This window comes from Leptidea sinapis, chromosome 14 (assembly GCF_905404315.1).
Source record: "Leptidea sinapis chromosome 14, ilLepSina1.1, whole genome shotgun sequence".
NCBI classification, from domain to species: Eukaryota; Metazoa; Arthropoda; class Insecta; order Lepidoptera; family Pieridae; genus Leptidea; species Leptidea sinapis.
The window spans coordinates 10,439,365-10,460,846 of NC_066278.1; the positions used below are offsets into that span (position 1 = coordinate 10,439,365).

A 21,482-nucleotide genomic window follows, 5' to 3' on the forward strand; every position below is an offset into this window, starting at 1 on the left:
TTCGAGTCAAGTACTTCAACGGCGCCTTTTTCTGCCGTGAAGCGGTAATACGTAAGCATTGCTGTCTTTCGGTCTGACGGGCGCTTCAGCTTGTGAAATTACTGTGCAAATGAGACAGAACATCTTGTCTAAACGTGACAAGCGCGGTTGTAATGGCGCTCATAATTTTTGGGTTTTTCAATAATCCTGAGCGGCACTGCATTGTAATGGTAAGCGTATCAATTACCATCAGCTGAACGACCTGCTCGCCTCGTCCCTCATTTTCATTAAAAAAATGTTTATACATATTTCTGTATGTTTAACTAAGCCTTAGCCCACTTTCCGCTAATATTTGTCTTTTAAACAATTCGACACGTGAGAGGCGAAACCTCTACACGAGGCATCCTCAGAACATGTTGATATTTGGATAATTATGGAGTTCTGCAAAGTAATTGCTACTTCAATAAATTTTCTTAAATCCGGTTTTTTATTAAAACCAAATAGATTGGTTACTTTAGCGAGGCTATATAAGGCCGACATAGTCCAAATGATTGCGAAACTGAAGTGGCAGTGGGCAGGGCACATAGTTCGACGGACAGATGGCGGTTGGGGCAGTAAAGTCCTCGAATGGCGACCACGTACCGGAAGACGCAGAATTGGTAAGCCCCCCACAAGATGGATCGACGAACTGTTCAAGATCGCCGGGATACGTTGGATGAGGGCAGCGCAGGGACGATCGTCGTGGAAATCTTGGGGGGGAGGGCTTTGTCCAGCAGTGGACGTCTTCCGGCTGATGATGATACGAGGCCGTACGCCCGTGTCATTATAACTGCTTTGTCTAATAACTCGAAGATAAGTGTACGAACCGCTTCTTACCGGTTAATTCAAAGAAAACTTTTATAATGAACTTGTATGACCAAGAAAAGAGCTCCACACGGTAAACTGAGTTGTAATTCCTGTCACGTCCAAACAGATGTAAATTGCTGACATTGACAGCGTGATCTGTTTCCGGTAGACGTTGGCTGAATACTTCCACGACATTAAAACGACTATTATTTTACCGATCACAAATTTATGACCGATATTATACGATAGTATCACAAATGTATGTAAGTATGTGACCTTTCAATAATTTTAAATTGTAAGAAATATATAATTTGCGTAATAACGCGTGGTGTGATGTTATTGACAAAGTATTGTGTAAAATTAAATTATAGAGATTTGAGACATAAGATGTTAAGTCTCAATTGTCCAGTAATTTCACTAGCTAGGGCGCCCTTTAGACCGAAACACAATAATGTTTATACATTACTTCTTCACGGTAGAAATAGGCGCCCTTGTGGTACCCATAATCTAGCCGGCATCCTGTGCAAAGAAGCCTCCCACTGGTAAATAAGTTACTGTGCGAGTCAATAAGTTCCTCGCAAACCATGTGGTTGTGGAATGCCAGATGTCAACATGACGCGGGTGTTATTCGACTGCTGGTATCAACCAACGTACAAATAACGGTATAACAACGCCTCTGAGAACTGCCTGATATATGCGGTAGAACTTGCAGACACAACCCACATCTCTACGCAAAGATGAAAGATATAAAAATGATAAGAAAAATAAGACCGCTAGTGTATGTGCTTTTTCACGTCTCGTTATTATTTCAGTGGCCTGAATCGTCGCCCGATTGGCAACTACAACAATATTTGCGATCTAATGCGATCATTTTGTCATGAGACCTGACTAATGAATATAACCATATACCGCTTCCTCTTCCACCTCGATGAAAAGCTGTCTTTTAGTCCCTGGTACGAGGGACAAAAGTGGCCGATTCTCTCCCGGTGAGACGACTTTTGTCCCCTCGTAACAGGGACTAAAAGCGAGCTTTTCATTCAGGTGGGGAAAAAAAATCGTAGACGCACCACGTGAGATTACTTATCTCATTGACACTTCCGCCCGCGATTGTCACCCTCGCCTTCGGCTCTTACCAACAAATTACACTTTAGTTTATAAGAACACACTTGGTAACATTTGACTTGTACAGAATCATCAGAATAATAGGAACTCGCTTCTTGACAAATTTCTTGATCATATGTGAATGAAAAGAATCCCTTACCTAAGATTTGATTATAATTTAAATCAGACCCTTCACGTACGAAAAATAAAAATGGCGGACACAGTCGTTATAACCAAAGAACTGGAATTCTGCATACGGTAATTTGTAATCAATCATTTTAATTTTCCATTAACTAAATATGAAAATATATATGATTTAAAAGTAAAACAATTAATGCAATATTGCAATAAACACCAGAGATGAATGCGAGCAGTTTCGCAATAACAGTGACACTTTCCCTGTAACGTGATCTCACTAGTGTTGAGCGCGCATCAAAATCTGTATCGATAGTCAGCTGCAAGTGCTGATACTAAATATATTACAACAAGTAAATATATAAAAAAAACTTATAGTCACGGCTTTGAGGAAGGAAGTTGGGAATCATGTTGAGTACCGTCAATTTACTCTTACACTGAAGCGAGGTTTGTCCATAATATAATAGTTGACCTAAATAATGATTTAATTTAATACAACTCTTATGCAAACTTTAATATTAATAAAATACTATTATTTGTATGTGCCCCTATTGATAGGTTTGAAGGCAGTGCAAAGCCAAAAGTAATCGAGCTACCTAGGTAGTACAGCGACCTACACTCGCCACGCGTAACTTTGAGCGGGATAGCTTCGTCTGAACAAATTAACCCAAGTGGGCAGACGTCATTGTTAGTCACAGTAATTAAACTGTTTATAATATTTTGTTTTATTTTGCTTAGGGCTTGGCACCTACTTAAAATCTATTAAAAGGTAGCACATATAAATAATAGTATTTTATAATTATTAATATTAAAGGTATTAAGTTTGCATAAAAGGTGTATTAAATTTAATCTTTATTATGTTATTTTATACTTTTAAGTTTTTGAAGGCGGTTGTTTTAAACAAAGTTTTTTTTTATTCGTTACATTTTTGGATTTTTTATTCTATTGTATCTTGTGTGACAGCTATGGGTTGAAGTTATCGAATATGTGCACATCACTATAACCAGAATTACAAGATTGAGCAAAACTTTCCCAAGTGCTCCACGTTAATTATGATATATCAGCTTCTTATCGAGACGAAGTTATTAAAATAATAGTTAAAACGTAATTCTAATACGCCGTTGTTGTTATAGAGGAGGCAGAATTATTTTCGATCTAAATGCACGAATATTATAGGCATATACAATTATGGTGTCTACACATTATTATTTTCTAACAAATAAACACCATTATTTTTATTTGTTAACAATTTTTACATGTTGAAATAAGTAGAGTACTTAAAATGGCAATGCTTATAATACTTATAAAATTTATACATTATGTACTTGTAGTGCCTCCTGGTTTCCCACACTATTTTGAAGTGAAACTTCTTTAGAAGTTGTGATTTCAAACCGGATGCAACGGAAAAAACGACAGGTAAGAGACACAAATACAAAAATTTGTAGGATGAAGCCGGCAAAGAATGAGACAGAAATATGCATACTATTGAAATGAAAAATTTTTTTAACATTGTTGTGATTTGTAAGTCGGTGAAACGAAAAAGCGACAGTAAAAAGAGCAGTCACATCAATTCATAATATTTGACATGGAAGATAATGAGATAGGATGCATAATATAATGTTTTGGTACCAGGCGATCATAGTTAAAGAAGAGATTGTCTTAAGTATGGCGCGAGTATACCTTTATATATTCTGACTACAAGCGCACGACGTATTACTACATAGACACCAGGAGAACATATTATTATATATATTAGTGGTGGTAGGAATGTCTTTCATAGCGGTTGAAATCACGTTCATCCTAGCAACACGTACCAGGAATTCATATGCAGTTTAGAGGTTCATGCACCATGCAGCTTTCACTTCTTCTGACATATGTACTTTGTACGCACGCAATGTTTTTTTTTTCATATTCTATTATTTTTATTCGAAACAGCATTTTAAGTCACTTTTAGAACCTCAAGAGCTACCATCAATTAGAAAATATATGCCTCAAGAGTTCTGACCTGACCGGGCGCAAGAAACTCAGCGCGATTATTTTTATAACATTTCAATACAAAATATATTATTTAAAAAGCCGGGGGGAGGTTGCTTCATTCTCAAGTTGTGAAATGAAGTTATTAATGTTTTATTAACGTTTTTAACAATTCTTATGAATTTCATAACAAATTTCCTTTGTATATTTGCTGGGGACATGTTGTAAAATCTTTATAAATAAAACCTTTTGTTTAGCTATGTATATGATTTTATAAATAATAGTTTATTCGCGTACAAGTAGGTCTTACATTATATTTAGTCACCTTACACATTCTACAGGGTCCTGGTGTGCAACTATTACTGACAAGTTAGTATTAAAATTAGAACTATTAATTATTTTGAGCGGCAGTGCATTGTAATGGGAATGGCGTTACAATTACCATCAGCTAAACGTCCTGCTCGTTTCGTCCCTTAATGTCATAAAATAAACTAGTTTGTGTCATGACGAAATTTAAATTTTAGACATTACTCAATTAGGTAAAATAAAATTCAAAAAATATTTTTCCCACCTCGATGAAAACCTGTCTTTTAGTCCCTGTGTAAAAGTGGCCAAAGTGGCCGATTCTCTCCCGGCAAGATGATGCGAGCTTTTCATTCAGATGGGAAAAAAAAATCGTATACGCACCACGTAAGATAAGTAGGACATTGCCACCCGCGATTGGCAATATTCGGCTATGTGCGTAATATACTATTATTCTCTGATTAATATTTTGAATTAAGATTTGTTTTAAATCCACCTAATATAGTATATTTCTTTGATTAACGCGAGTGTTACACATTTAAATAAAACACTTTTAAAGGATTAAAACGCGTGTAATTATAACTGTGTTTTTTAATTAGATATTGCGTTTAAGTTACATTTTTATTATTATTTTAGTTAACCGGACTTTTTGTGACCGTGATTTACTGACGGTGTACTTATGTAACTTTTGCCAAAAACTATCTATCTACAGCAAATACCTCCTCCGAGGCTATTAATGGCGCTTAACTTCATAATGACAACTATGAAAAATACTATCTTGAATCATTTCAACCGCAGTCCCCCTGAAAACGTGATCTGGAACGGCCACGAAAGGTTAACTAAAATAATAATAAAAATGGACCCTTTACGCTAAACTAAGGTAAAAAACACAGTTACAATTACACTCGTTTTAACCCTTTAAAAAGTGTTTTATCTAAATCCACCTAGCATAACCAGAGATTAGCGCTACCAATCAAATAAACAATATTTATTAGTAACATGCCTCTAGATACTACTTCGAATGAGTATTTTACGTAACTCTGTGACCTTGGCCTCGTTTGAACATTCTCACAAATATAAATTCTAATATATTAAATAATCCTCACAAATTTATTTAAATACTTATTCATTTTGCAACTACATTATTACTAAAATGGCAGCACACGGTCGAATTTTATTGCAGTAATTAATTTAATCCTATCTAATATTATAAAAGCCAAAGTTTGTAAGAAAATATGGATGTATTGATGGGTATTTGTTTCTCTTTCACCCAAAAAATACTGAATGGATTTTAATGAAATTCTACAATAATATAGCTTATATATCAGAATAACATATGAGCTATATAATTTATTAATATATTGTTTAATTTGTCCAAAATAATATAACGATAATTATCAAGTAATAAGAAAAATTTTTGCCTACTGCGTGCTATTTTGTCGTGCGCTGCAAAAACCGTTACTGCTACACGTATATATGTATAATGGAAATTTTTATCTTATATCTTATAAACTCCTACAAAAAAGCCCGCGACAGCATATATTTATGTTTTATGTGTAAGACAAAATACAATAAAAATTTATAATTTCTTTTAATGCACATTAATTGGTAGTTTCAAATTGAATCGAAATTATTTAAAGTAGATAAACTTTGCCTCTCACGCTACATCATTTGGACAAATATTTTAAGCAGTTACGATGATGACCAACCGAGTGCGCGATACTATGGTGCGGTCCGGCGGCGATCGAACTACTAAATAAATTTAATTCAATTTTGCAATTTTAACAAGAAGTCGGGACAACATATAGGCTACATATTGTGACGCTAGCAGCAGGCAAATATACATTTTTGCTGCTTTAAAGCGTCGACGTCGATGACGTCGCGGGCAGCAGCTAGTAATCATTATAAAACATATTGCGCTTCCAATTTGTATATATATATATATTCCAATTTGTATAGAATATATTACTCAAAAGAAAGTTTTGGTAAAGTATTCGACAGTTACTGGGAAATATTTTCCAGTTTTGGTGAATTAGATGCCTGCGATTAAATGCCGTGACATACAGAGTGTTTGAAAGACGATTTTCTGAATTCAGTTCACACGCCCGTCATTTGACAAGTTTCTTTATCTTCTTTCTCCGATAAAGAGTTAAATCTCACTGTTTTGGGTTAACCTTTCTTATGGATAAGCAAACTCATTAGCAACCCCTATAACTACACGACGCCGAGCTCATTTACCCAGCTCCTTATTTTTTTAAACTTTTTAACAAAAATATTTGAATCGATATAATTTTTATCAACAAGATTTAATAAGAAACTCAGAGGAAACTCTTGAATTGTATCACAATCTATTTAAATACATATATATAAGAGATTTCCACCTATGTATTGACTCATCACGATATCTCTAGAACCATAAGGCTTAGAAACTTGAAATTTGGTAGGAATATTCCTTTCGCCGAGTAGAGGTCAGCTAAGAATAGCTTTTACGAAAGTCCACCCGCAAGTGTTTCGGTTCAGCTAGTTTATATATGTATATATAATAACAAGGAGTTCTTATCCGCATATAAGAACTCATCGTTCTATGGTTAGAATAGTAATAGATTAAGTCAGATTAGAGAATGAAGAAACGTAAGAACGGTCGGCCTTCGGCCTAATAATTAATATTTATAATTAATATATACATTTTACATTACACACAAGATGAACACTGAAGACTAAAAGAACAAGGTCTGTCGGGTCAGCTAGTTTGTAAATAAATTTCTGTAGATACTTGAACCAAATAAAAGAATTAAAAAATGAAACATGATAGAACTATACTGACTTTAGACACGCACAATGGCCGTATTAAGACGCTAAGTGCGTAAACAGCCCAGTCAAACTATGTTGCCTTTAAACCAATTAACTTGGAAGGTTGTTTTATGTCACGGTTTACAAGACTATTACTTATCAACTCATAAGACATATAATAATTACAGTTTACATAAGAATAGTTTTGGACGTGGAAATTTCGAGGTTCTTTTCGCATGAGGATTGGACGTCATGAGTATGATATTCTTCCTCATACCGTCTTGGCAGCTTCTCTGGTGAATTGACTTACACCAAAATACCTCAGATCAATTAATGTGTCTAACAATGGCAACATAACTAATTGAAATTCATTTCGAAAAGGCGAAGATATCGAGTTCTGATATTTTATCCTCCATTTTTCTACCCTTCGAGTAGGGGCATAGTTATTCGTATTTGTCGAGAACCAACCACCACTTCTTCCATCACAATAAAAGAACGTTCCTCGAGGATACATTAGCTCAGGTACCAAGCACCAAGTGCGCTAGAATCATCAATCGGACAATCACTCCCCCACTATTTTCGGTGGAGTCACCTGAAGTATTTATAGCACCAGTTATCACTGAAGACAAACGAGGTAACAGCACCTCGACATCAGAACTCTTACCGCAACCATAAGTTGGCACTATCTCACAAATCTTCCATCCCGAAAGGCTTCCTGAGAGTTTAATCACATAAAAGGCATTTATTTTCTCAAAATTTATTCCTTTAGAATTCTTTTTGATACTACTACCGCTTCGGAAACAAAAGGCGCTCTGAAAGAGAAGCGGCGCAAGAAACCCTCCCGGCATTCATTTTTTGCGCACTTTTTAATAAAACTATACAATATTGTACTGTCATTGCTATTGCTATAAAATAATCATAATCTAGTCCCAGGCTGTCCGATCAGTTAGATATTCAGTTGTGGATTTATAGGATTTATGACAGGGCCTTTTTTTAATAAAACATTTAAATTTATTTATAGATAATGCCTGAATAGTGGCTGGGTTTTTTATAGAAGTGTATACATTTACCCTTAAAGCTATTATGTATCTTATGAAGCTAGAATTAGTTACAAGCAATCACTATTAAGAGCAAAATCATAGAGCATAGATCATTCTAGTGGTTTTTGCAGACCCCAAGCCCTAAGGATCAGCAAGGATTCATGCTAATTCCTATTATGACTTAATACAAGTCTGATTATTGTGTTCCAAATAAAAAATATAAACGCAGATGTAAGTTACACATTATGTAAGTGTCCTGTGTTCTTAAACATATAGTTGTTGACAAGGTGAACAACTTTTACGCAACTGTAAGTTAGTGTGGTACGTGCATATTATTATATTTTATTTAAATACAGACCTATACTGTTTGACCTGATTACTGCAGATTACTAGCCACTAACTTAAGCATCACCGTCACCATATGGATTTTTTTTTATGACAATAAGGGACGAGACAAGCAGGACGTTCAGCTGATGGTAACTGATACTTCCTGCCCTTTGTAGAAATACTACAATAATTTCTAAAAAATAAAAAGGCACTACAATAATTTCTCTCGGAACCTTGAGACATAAGATGTTAAGGCTCATTTGCCCAGTAATTTCACTAGCTACACAATAATGATTACACATTAGACATTACTACTTCAAGGCAAAAAAGGCACTGTTGTGGTACCCATAATCTAGCCGGCATTCTGTGCAAAGGAGCCTCCCTCTGGATTTTTTTTATGTTTATTTAAATAAGGGACAAGACGAGCAGGACGCTCAGCTGATGGTAATTGATACGCCCTGCCCATAACAATGCAGTGCCGCTCAGGATTCATGAAACACCCCAAAAAATCTGAGCGGCACTACAAATGCGCACGTCACCTTGAGACATAAGATGTTAAGTCTCATTTGCCCAGTAATTTCACTAGCTACGGCGCCCTTCAGACCGAAACACAGTAATCCTCACACATTACTACTTCACGGGAGAAATAGGCGCCGTTGTGGCACCCATAATCTAGCCGGCATCCTGTGCAAAGGAGCCTCCCACTGGTGAATGTGGTGGATGCGTGGCGATCCTGCAGAGCGGTGTTTCAAAGAATACACTCTTGCACATAGAGCCAAAATCTAGAATGAAGTTCCTTGCGCGGTGTTTTCAGGATTAATACGACATGGATGTCTTCAAGAAAACCTTTACACTTACCTATACAGCCAGCTCCTGTGATTCCTCTGGTGTTGCAAGAGAGTGCAGCGATGATCACTTTTTGAACGGTGAGGTGAACGTTTGTACTTCCTTCAGCCATGAAAAAGGCCATGTAACTAATAATTTACTTAACGAGGTCTTTAGTCGTAACTACTGCTGTGATCTATGGATTTTTTCAATGGATCTTAGTAGAAAAAGCTAATTAAACTGTTAGGCTTTTTAATTAGCGTGGATGATCTCTTGACGTAGAACGTGAAAAGTAAATATAGCACGAGAAACCAATTCATAAAAATATTAACCTTTACCAGATAAACATTTATGACAATTCATTTGAATTTCGTAAGTTATGAATGCAAAAAAAAAAAACAAAATTACTTACATAATATTGAAGAGCAGATAATCTTTCCGATAAGAACGTGAACTTGACCGAAATCTACCGGCTTGCGTGATCGAAGGCAATTTTTTTTAATTCGTTCACCTAATCCAATATTCATAACAATAATTATCAGGTTAATTTATACAAGTAGACTAAGGATTATATCATAATTACAGATTAATATTTCCTTTAACCGCGATACTTCTTAAAAATGGATTACATAAAGGTCATGATTTGCAACAAGCACAGAATTCTGATACGTTTGATTTTAAAGTAAATTTTGTGTCTTCTACCGCATTTATCATGGGTGTTTTTCCGAAGGTCTGTTCGAAGTGATTCCTGCCGCCGAATTCCACCTTCGCACGACACGCCACAAATTATTATATCATCCCCACTATCTGGATGTGTGGCGGTCCACCACAGTGCGGTTTTCAAGAAACTTTCCTCCACAAACAACAAAGCTTTGAAACCATCAAAAAAAACGCGTAAACTTTCCCCAAAATGCCGGCAACGCACTTGTGATTCCTGCAAGAGGGGTATATGAGCAAAAAATGAGCTCTGGTGCTGCAAGACGGGTGTCTTGCAGCACCAGAGCTCATATTTTGTCGGCATACGCTTGTTTGCTCTTCCATAAAAAAAAGATTCAGAACCAGGAATGCATTAGAATTAATACCCAGAATTTAAGAATGTTTGGTTTAATACATAGTAATTTTTAAGATGAGCACTCACAATATATATTTTATTAATTTAAAGCCGATATTTCGATCCAATTGCATGAATCGTGGTCACGGCGGAACTGTTTTAATGCAAGCTAGCGAAAATTAACGGACACGGGTGTTTATTTCAATTAATTTCAACAAGCGACACCCGCAACTTTATCCGCGTATTTCGAGGTAATGTTTTTATTTACTATTTAAATTATACGCGGAACCCGTATTGCTTAAAATCGGTGTCTCTATCCAATATAAAATCAATGACTATTAAAATACGTTCTGTTTTGGTATGTTTTGTACTTTTATATTTTTATACTAAGTGTATCCTGTGAGTGTTTTGTGAAATATATGTTTCTCTCGCTTTCTTTCTTATTTATATTTAAAATTATAACATGCATGAGTTAGTCACTATTTTTACTACACTCGCATTGACCTCAAAATCGACCTAGTTGTTTCAAAGGCTCGCTAAACAAACAGACAGAATACTAGGCACAGATCACAGTGTGGTCAGGGGGCAATTAGGCGGCAGACCATTTGGCTAATAGGGGAACTAACCGGTCGGGACAGAACCTTTCCTGCTTCTTCCACATAGATCTTCAGCTGACATAAATCAAAAGATAAGGTCTACACCAACGGTAATAGTACCACCTGGACGATTGCAGGCAAGCCAAATCAGCTTTAACAAAGTTAAGAAGGCAAAGTTAACAAATAGTGTTATTCGCCTTCTTGAAACGTGACCTTGGTATGTCAGCAACCTATTTCTTCTTATTATTTTTTTCTTCTTCCATAATTCTTTTTTCTTCTGAACACAACAAAGTTGTTTCAAATTCTCGTCACTATAGCTCATATAGTAACGTTGCTCGCACGTTCGAATTGGTATAGAAATGACGCGAGCTGCCGCTTACTTCCACATTACGCCGCTTAATAATACGAACTTACTTTTTTTTACATATAAGGGCGCGATAGGGCACGGGCACGGGATGGAGAGTGGTGAGGCAACCTGCCATGGACATCCTCAATAACAGGTGTCAAGAGATGAGTTACCGGCATTGCAGGGTGGGAGTATGCTCCATTCTTGAAGGTCCCTTAGTCGTATCGGTTCGGGAACTGCACCCCTTAAATCATTCCAAAAAGTGGCTGTGCGAGGCAAGAAATTTCTTGCAAGATTGTGGAATGCCAGACGTCAACATGATGCGAATGGTAATTAGCATTCTATGAGTATTATTTAGCACTTTTAACAAATAAATCAAAACAAAATGTCAAATTGTCCTTGACGATGCATTAGAGATGCCACGTTAAAAGTTGCAAAAGTTGTAAATAATTCCCATTTTCGTTCATATGTTCACTTTAGAGTAAAAATATTAGAATTTGTTTTTGATAGGGGGAAAATATTGGATTGTCTCTTTCGGTATGAAATTATTAACAGTGGAATTAATTGCCCCGATTTTCTCGATGATGTATTCGCTCTGCTGAGACTTCCGAGAACTACTAACTAGACTAGAACTAGAGCCACTATACATTTTTAACAATTACTGCAAAGTCTAACCTAGGTCAGTTTCCTACTCTTAATAGAATTGTTTGCACATACAATAACCTTCCAAAAGTAGAACGATCTTCGGAAACTGCTACGTTGCTAGACTGAAATATTTACCTAGTTCAAGAAAAATTATTTCTGTTGCAGTGCAGCTGTTATTAAAATAAGTTTTCTTGATTTAAATTAATTTTCATTTATTTTAAACTAATTATATAATATTACTTCTTATGTTGCTTTATTAAAATTTAAAATAATTGTACTTCTTATGTTGCACTATTAAAATTTTTATGTTACTAGCTGACCCGACAGACGTTGTTCTGTACATAATAAATAAAATACTGTTTTTATGAACTTGTCAATAATATTTCTTTCATAACATTAAGAATTATTTCGTAAAATATTCTCCCTGTTGTTATAATGAAATTGTTTCACAGCAGAACTGTCAAACTGTGCGTCAATAAATTCTCTCATAGAAAATATATCCATACAAAACAAATATTAGAATTAAAATTAATTATAGGTCTCAAATCGAAATAAAATCTATCCTACCTCTCAAGTTGGACAAAACTGCACTCGATGAAGTAATCCCAATTAAAATCCGTTCATTAGTTTAGGAGTCCATCGCGGGCAAACAACGTGTCACGTAATTTATATATGTTAAGATATTTGTATGTGGTCAATGTTTACGGGCTTACACTTATCTTAAGATTTATTTAGAATAACATTTAATGTAATTACTTGGTGATTATTTTGTTGGTGATGCTGATAAATAAATAAGACTAGCAATGGCTTTACTTCATCGCTTCATCATAATATATTTTAGTTTAAGTAATTTTACCACATTTTTACACATTTGAAATAATATAACACGGTGCTTACGTACCTTTCTTCTGAGTTATTTTTCACAGCTGCTGTCACTTTTACTTTGTATTTAATACGTATAATGTATTTATTTTCAAAATTCTTTATTAACAAATGATTAACATAACAGAAATATATAGCGACATTAAACACCTAGATATAACTCGTACAGAACTCTTGAGCCTAAGAAAAAAGGAACGCCTATTGAAGTTTTAACAATTATAACAACGTAAATCTCATAATAATGTGTAGGTACATTTACTTAAAATAAACTGCAACAATTCCAATACCAATGCGTATTATTTGAAGATAATCACGCTTATTCAAATATATATTTAGTTATAAAGATTTAGTTTTGTATTGAATAAAAATATTTCATTTAATCCTCATTGTATCCTCATTACTAATACCTGTTCCTTCCAGGAAGTTCCAAATTATTGGGGTAGTTCTATTCATTCTTTCTTAGAATAACTGTAAGTATCCATCTCTACTCGATGGTATAACGTATAAATTGCGATCAAGTGCGGGTATTTCGATAATTTATACGTCTTGATCATTGTTTTTCAATCTTATTTATTTCGCGACCCGATTACAGGTTGAAATATTTTGGCAACCTCCTTGTCAGTCAGATAAATAGATTAAAATTTAATTAGAAAAACAAGAATATCCAGAGCTGATTCGCCACTTCATACCTGTGTGAACTGACATTCTTTTCAATGGAAGAATATCACAGCGGTCATTAAGACTTCAATTAGAAAATGATTTGATTGTTAGTATTTCAAAAAAGCGGCCAAGTGCGAGTCGGACACTGTATGAAGGGTTCCGTAGCAGCAAGTAACATAATATAAAAGTTCTTATGTTTATTAAATTAAATGTTTTTTTTATTTCAGTTGATTGAATGATAGGTAAATGGCCGTTTACGATTTATGACGTATTAAAAAATATCTAATTACTAGATATCGTTCAAACCAATTGTTAGTACAAATTTGCATGGTATTGTACATCATATATTTTTTTTAGTTTTATCATTCTCTTATTTTAGAAGTAATAGGGGGCGACACACATATTACCACTTAGGAAGTGTCTCTCGCGCAAACTATTCAGTTTAGAATAAAATGATATTAGAAACCTATCTATAGATACACGTATGGGTTTGATGAAATAAAAATTTAGTGATTCAGTTCTAAGTATTGGGAACCCCCAAAATTTATTGTTTTTTTCCTATTTCTATGTGAAAATCTTAATGCGCTTCACAGAATACATCTACTTACCAAGTTTCAACAGTATAGTTCTTATAGTTTAGCAAAAAAGTGGCTATGACATACGGACGGACAGACAGACAGACATGACGAATCCATAAGAGTTTCGTTTTTTGCCATTTGGCTACGGAACCCTAAAAAGGTTTACTATTGTTATATTATTTTTTAAATAATTTTTCGGTGTTTAATTGAAGTAAAAACTAGGCGTGTTGGGCATCTTTTGAGAGGGGAAAAAGCCAATGTTACCAACACCTCTGAATATAAACTATGTGCATACATTGTGATTTGTGTATGTACGTACGACTCCAAAAATTACAATAATCGTAACTAGAATAAGATTAATCAATTAGAATGTATAAAAATACGCAATTATTTTTATACTTTTTAGTGCACATTAAATCTATTGTTTTGGAATAGTTATAGGCGGTTGTTTTTTGCTAAAAATTTTTTTATTTCATGATTTTTAGTGAATTTGAAGTACACTTACTAACAATTTGTCTAAATATGTGTAAATATACTAAATTTTTCAATGCAGCAATGAACGTAAGTGCCTACTTTGCATTTGATTACAGACAGTGTTCCGTTACTTTGTCATGGATTCCGTAATCAGAACCTAAGCAAACTATCTATGAAGTATATGCTTTCCAATAAAAGAAGAATCATCGAAATCGGTTATTCGCAAATTTATCATCCACTTTGCTATACGTATGTATATACAATATAAGCAAAATTTAAGACTTTTATGGTTTTCTCATAGATTCCACTTTCAGATCTGGACCAAATTACAATGGGACCACTCGGGAACCACCAGTTTTCAAATAAAAAAAGGATTATCAAAATCGGTTCACCCAGTCGAAAGTTTTGAGGTAACAAATATAAAAAAAAAACTGACGAATTGAGAACCTCCTCCTTTCTTGAAGTCGGTTAAAAATAACAATGAACCTCGACGTGTCGCTGTTATTTTTTTATAACTATATAGCGATGTAAACTTTGGAATTAATATAAAAACAAAACTTTTAATACTCCCAAACAATAACGTCTTCTAGACAACCGTGCATAATAAGACGAAATAAAGGTATATTTCGTTGTAAGTTACGAATTTGCCGTGACAGTTATTAGTTACTGCCGATTAACCTTGAACGCAATGATCACAGCGAAGGTTAATTATTGTTGATGTTTAACATCCAACATGACTCACTGGACTGTCTGACAACGCCAGCCTTTGTTCCACGTTATCTTGTTATTATAGGGCCAATATAAGATACGGGGGACAAATAAATTTCACTTTGCGAAAACAAAGACGCACTTTCCAAATGTAATTTGACACGATGACCTGTAAGTTGTAAATATAGATAGCCTACTTCAAGTGCAAACGAGAATCATAAAAAAACAAATATATGATAATAGTATCGCTATTGTTTTCGTTACCAACGATATCTTAATATATTAAAATGATTTATGAGGTTATTACACTTGACTGAATTTAGTCATCTAAAGTCAGAAGCATATTTAGAAACATATTAGTAGCTTCTAGCAACCGTGGATCAGTTCAACCACCTTGGCTCAGTGATCACGAACAGAGGAAACTGCGAGATCGAAATAAGGAGGCGAATTGGAATGGCTAAAACAGCAATGACACAGCTAAGCAAGGTGTGGAAGGACAGAAATATCACCAATCGGACGAAAATTCACCTGGTCCGCTCTCTTGTCTTTCCCATCGCGCTCTATGGAGCTGAAACTTAGACCATGAAATCGACTGACAGACAACGGATTGACGCGTTTGGGATGTGGTGCTGGCGCCGCATGCTAAGAATACCATGGACGATCCTTAAAGAACTTAAAATAGGGAGCAGTCCACGTCTATCTACTACATGTCTGCAGCGGATCATGAGATACTTTGACCACATTGCACGACGCGGTGCTGATAACCTTGAACGTTTGATGGTCACCGGGAAATTGAGGGGAAGAGACCAAGAGGCCGGAGCCCACGACGCTACGACGCTTGTCTGACCAAATATCCGAGCAGACTAACCAACCCATCAGCATCGCACTCCACCATGCGACAGACCGAAACAGATGGAGGAAAGCTGTAGACGAACTTAAGCGGAGTCACGATCCTCAGCAATGAGGGAACGACTGTGAAGAAGAAGAAGAAGTAGCTTCTGATCACACTGTCCTAAATTTAGTTACTTACTGAATCAGTCACCATAACATCCCAAGCCCTGCTGACTTAAACTATCTCTGAAACTTGTTAAGGCTATTATTATTATTCGGGAACATAAAACTTAGATACGTCCTCCACGCACGAAGAGCCACTAGCGACTGAAATCAGTAACTAAATGCGATTACACTTTCCTAAATGCGTTTCTAATTAGGCTTCTAAATGATATGTCATTCAGAAACCATCCTTACTTCTGAATTTAGGAAACTATGTTGCTGAATGCGATTATACTTGTCTTAATTCAGTAACGACTAACCCCCTTATTCATAATGGTCCGCTAACTGAAAACAGCCGCTAAGGAGTGTTTTTTCTCATTCTGACTTAGGTCAATGGAAGAAGACAGAGTGAGAATTAGCAATGCTTTAAGTTAACAGACTATTATGAATAAGGTGGTAAATTTAGACGACAAAATTCACGCAATAGTACTAGCTGACCCGACAGACGCTGTTCTGTCAATAGAAAAGAAATGGATATAGTATGTAATCGTTAATAGATAGACATATGCCATCGCGGACTTTTCTGTAGACCTATATGAGATACCATGGTCGTTAACTATGGGCCTTATGAAAAAGCTCATCGTCGCTCAGAGGGCAATGGAGAGGGCTATGCTCGGAGTTTCCCTGCGAGTAAAAATCAGAAATTAAGAGATCCGCAGCAAAACTAAAATTACCGACATAGCCCAAATGATTGCGAGACTGAAGTGGCAGTGGAAGTGGCATAGCTCGACGGACAGATGGCCGTTGGGGCAGTAAAGTCCTGGAATGGCGACCACGTACCGGAAGACGCAGTGTTGGTAGGCCCCACAAGATGGACCGACGATATGGTCAAGATCGTCAGAATACGTTGGATAAGGACAACGAAGGACCGATCGTCGTGGAAATCTTTGGGAGAGGCCTTTGTCCAGCAGTGGACGTCTTCCAGCTGATGATGATGATATATGATACACAATTCCACCATACATAGTTTTGTTATATCTCAAAGGGTTTAGATAGCGTTTTCCTTGAGAGCTCCCAGACGGCTTATTTCTTTTGACATGTCCAACAAATACCGTTCATATATTCAAAAATATTTACAAAAACTTGACAAATTACCTATATATCGGTATAATTTGTGGCATATTTATAATATATCCATATATCCATATTTCGGCTTTGTTTTTATACAACGTGATATGTCTATATCATCTAATATATAAAATTCTCGAGTCATGGTGTTAAACTTTGAACCCCTCCGAAACGGCTTGACCGATTCTCATGAAATTTAGAGTGCATAATGGGTAGATCTGAGAATCGGACAACATCTATTTTTCATCCCCCTAAATGTTGAGGGTGGTCCACATGAATTTTTTTTTAATTTTTTTGACATTTTTTTTAAATTTGTTTGATAATGAGTCAGCATACAAATACATACAACTTCAAATTTTCACCCATCTACGATCAACAGTTATTTTTTTATCGCGATTTTAATATCGGCAATACAACGTTTGCTGGGTCAGCTAGTATAAGTATATAATGTCATTGATGCAATACTATCAAGTAACAAACTTGCCAAAAAAACTTTTCAAATTGTCCATCCGTTTTGGAGACTATTTGGCAACATTTTACTAGAATACTCATAGATTTTTTTAGATTATATAGATTTAGTGTAACTATTAATTCGTTAGAGCCATTGTTAAGAGGAGGACAAACGAGCGTGCGTGTCACGTCATGTTAAGTGACCACCGCTGCCCACATTCTCCTGCAACACGGAGATAATTAAATTCCTACAGTCATGTAAAAATTAAATTAAATTAATCACCATTAAATACCACTCGCATCACGTTCACGATAATGATGCATTGATGTTGATGTCACGCGTTTTGCAAGAAATTTCTTGCCTCGCACAGCCACTTTGTGGAATCAATTACCGGCTGCTGTATTCCCGTACCGATACGACTTAGGGGCCTTCAAAAAATGAGCATACTCCCACTTTAAAGGCCAGTAACGCATCTCTTGACACCTGTTGTTGCAGATGTCTATGGGCGAATGCCTCACCACTCCCACACCCATCCCGTTTGCCCCTCTTATATAAAAAAAAATGTTTATTGAGTTATATGTGAATATAGAACATTGATAATTTTCTTCACTTCTGTCATGCGTCATACCATAGAGTGATTTGAAATGTCGTGATTAAAATTCTGACATTTCGATAAAAGTCCGGACGTTTTAGTAGTTCTCGTTTAGACAGTTTCTCGTAAGAATTATTTGATTTAAGTTAATAGTATAAATAAGTAGTTTAATTACTATATTCCATGTATTTAAAATTAAAATCCGCTCTAGTTAGAGAGCCGGACATAATCCGGACTAGAGTATATCAAAGTCCGGATTAATCTGCACGGATGGTAGGTAGGTATCTAATGATAGTCATGTGGTCATTTTAAAACTAATAACAGCGTATAAACCTCTCAGCAAGACTTAAATAATTAATATTTGTAAAGTCGGAATAAAACGTGAACAGCTGCGAAAAGAGTCTGGGATACCTTATAATATATGCCTTCTTATCAACACAGTCTATCTTATTAATAAACGCAATGAAAAGTTTCTCTAAGTTTAAAATAAATTCTCCCTGTCAGGTAATTCTGTACTGACAAAGGTAAGATAAAGACCACAGAAACAAGAACGCAACTGTGTTCTGTGATGACAAAAAGTTTTAAATATGGAATTCCTTTACTTCGCATTTATTTATAACACAGATAATGTTTATCGCGGGAGAGAGAGCATTGAACACATTAATAAACGTAGTCTAAGGTTACTCCAAGTTTAAAACTTTTTTCTTTATCTTACCTTTGTCACTACAGAATAATATGACAGGGAGATGCGATTTTAAACTTAGAGTAACTTTGCACTGCGTTTATTAATACCACAGTTTTGATCATAATGAAGACGCAGCAGCCGTAGGCAGCGGTCTTGCACTTCGATTGTAAATAATATTTTTTTATGAAAATAAGGGACGAGACGAGCAGGACATTCAGCCGATGGTAATTGATAAGCATTAGAACGCAGTGCTGGTCATGATTATTGAAAAACCCAAAATTTCTGAGCAGCACTACAACTGCGCTCGTCGCCTTGAGACATAAGATTGTAAATCTCATTTGCCCAGTAATTTCACCAGCTACGGCGCCCTACAGACAGAAACACAGTAATGCTTACAAATTACTGCTTCACGGCAGAAATAGGCGCCGTTGTGGTACCCATAATCTAGCCGGCATCCAGTGCAAAGGAGCCGGTATGATATGGAGTGGTTGATCCGCGGTTGTGGTGGAGCATCCGGATTAATAGTGTAGAAGATTTCGTTTGGTGATGATAAGTGATCACCGAATACTCTTTCGAAACACCGGAGGAATTACAAAAACGCTGCCGGCCTTTGAAGTGGATGTTCACACATGTCGTAGCAACCTGGAAATACCGTGCAACGAATATCATCCCAGTTTGGTTTTATCAGGAAGAAAGTTTCCACTGTTGAGCTTGAGATATCCATGATCCATTCGGAAATGGGAATTAACATTCACACCTACCAAATGACAACCCAGCCAGCTTTTGCCGGGTCTTCTAGCGCATTGACCGCGAAAATATTTTAAAAAATTCACAGTTATTTCAAACTTTTGAACCATTGAATTAACCATATTTTAGTAATTATTTCAACCCTTCAAAATCTTACAACTTACACCTGAATCTGAACTTTTGTAATCATAGTACGGTTTACGGGCGCAAGAAAAAAATGCAGGGAGTGTTTTTTACGTCGTTTCTTCTCTCTCAGAGCGCCATGTTTCCGAAGCAGTGGCAGTGCTTGACATCAAAAAGAATTCTAAAGGACTCAATTTTGAGACTTAAATGCCTTTTATGCCTTAACTATAATATTTATTCATAATTTCATACTTACTTAACTAGTCTATACCCAAAGTGGGTAGGTAAAATATATAATATAATACAACTAGCAAACTTTTTCCAATAAAAGGGAACTATTAATATTATATCTTAATCTTATTTAATTTTAATTAAATTTAATTAGTTCTTACCTTTCACAAATTACAGCTAAATCTAATACGAAAATTTCATTAACACACTGAAGTTTTGATTTACGGTCAATGGCACTCGGAGACTACTCGAACATCATAATTATTGTTATTTAATTACAGAACTGAATACAACGACACAGCCTCAACTGAAAAATGGTCAACAATTTAAAAAGGTCATTATGATTAATTGTTTACGATCACAAATTCGAGCTGTTTACCTTGTATACAACACTACTTTAAACTTACACAGAACACTTGTACAAAAGAGAACGACCCCAAATAAACTGTTTATTGTTTATTAGGTTGTAAGTTGTCAAGTTGTTCGCGAGAGTCGAGAAAATAGTCATCTGTCAGACGTCTGACAACGAAGAGAATATATAACTAAGAATAGTAATATTTACCACGGCACAGACAGTTCTATTCGAAGATTATACATTTTCGAGGAAATGTTATGAGTATTATTTTTAAATATTGTAACAGAAATGAAAAGTATAATTGTGAGTTGTTTACCTGTTTATTTTATAGTTTACTCTTCATGATTTAATTACTCAACCGTTAATAATTATATTTTGCTCACACACTTTCTAGTGTACAAAATAGAAGTTAATAAAAATGATGTCCAACGAATTTTGGATTACTATTAAAATCCAAAATAGCTCCCGTGCATTGATTTCAATTATATTGATTTTTTGTGTGTTGTTCAATGTTCTTGAGAGAACGAATTTGAGATCTTTTTGGGATATTGTAGAGTAACAAAACATAAACCTTCTTTCTTCTAGATTTTTTTGAATTAAATAGATATAATATAAACAAACATTCTTATATATTCGTCCGTCTCTATGTCAGCAGTCTGTATCTCATAATCTGCAATAATTTCACATATATTTAAAGGTATATGCATGTAACTTATATTTAGTTCAAATTTAATTTTTTTAATAAATATTGACTTTATCTTAAATAGTTTTATTTTTATTTTAGTGGAATAATAAATAATAAATATAATAAAATAGAGAAAATTGCAATAAATACGCGCGAAAATTAAAACATCGAAACGCAATGCTATTGGTTGAAGCGTTGTCAGAGAGTGTGACGTCAATGTCTAGATAAACCT

The 21,482-nt window shown here is 35.3% G+C and overlaps 1 protein-coding gene across 2 annotated transcripts in view; it reads right to left on the bottom strand.

Moving 5' to 3' along the window:
- Window positions 1-20,656, bottom strand: part of LOC126967961 (neutral ceramidase) — a 46,615-nt gene extending 25,959 nt beyond the window's left edge. Inside the window, exons 1-2 of one of the 2 annotated variants that reach the window (XM_050812686.1) lie at window positions 20,590-20,656; window positions 20,372-20,517 (exon numbers count right to left, since the gene is read on the bottom strand). The gene's annotated coding sequence lies outside the window, so the exon portion shown is untranslated. Of the gene's footprint in view, window positions 1-9,353; window positions 9,456-20,371; window positions 20,518-20,589 lie in introns of those variants that run through there. The other variant, XM_050812687.1, reaches the window with a different exon arrangement.
- Between the last annotated feature and the right edge of the window lie 826 nt (window positions 20,657-21,482).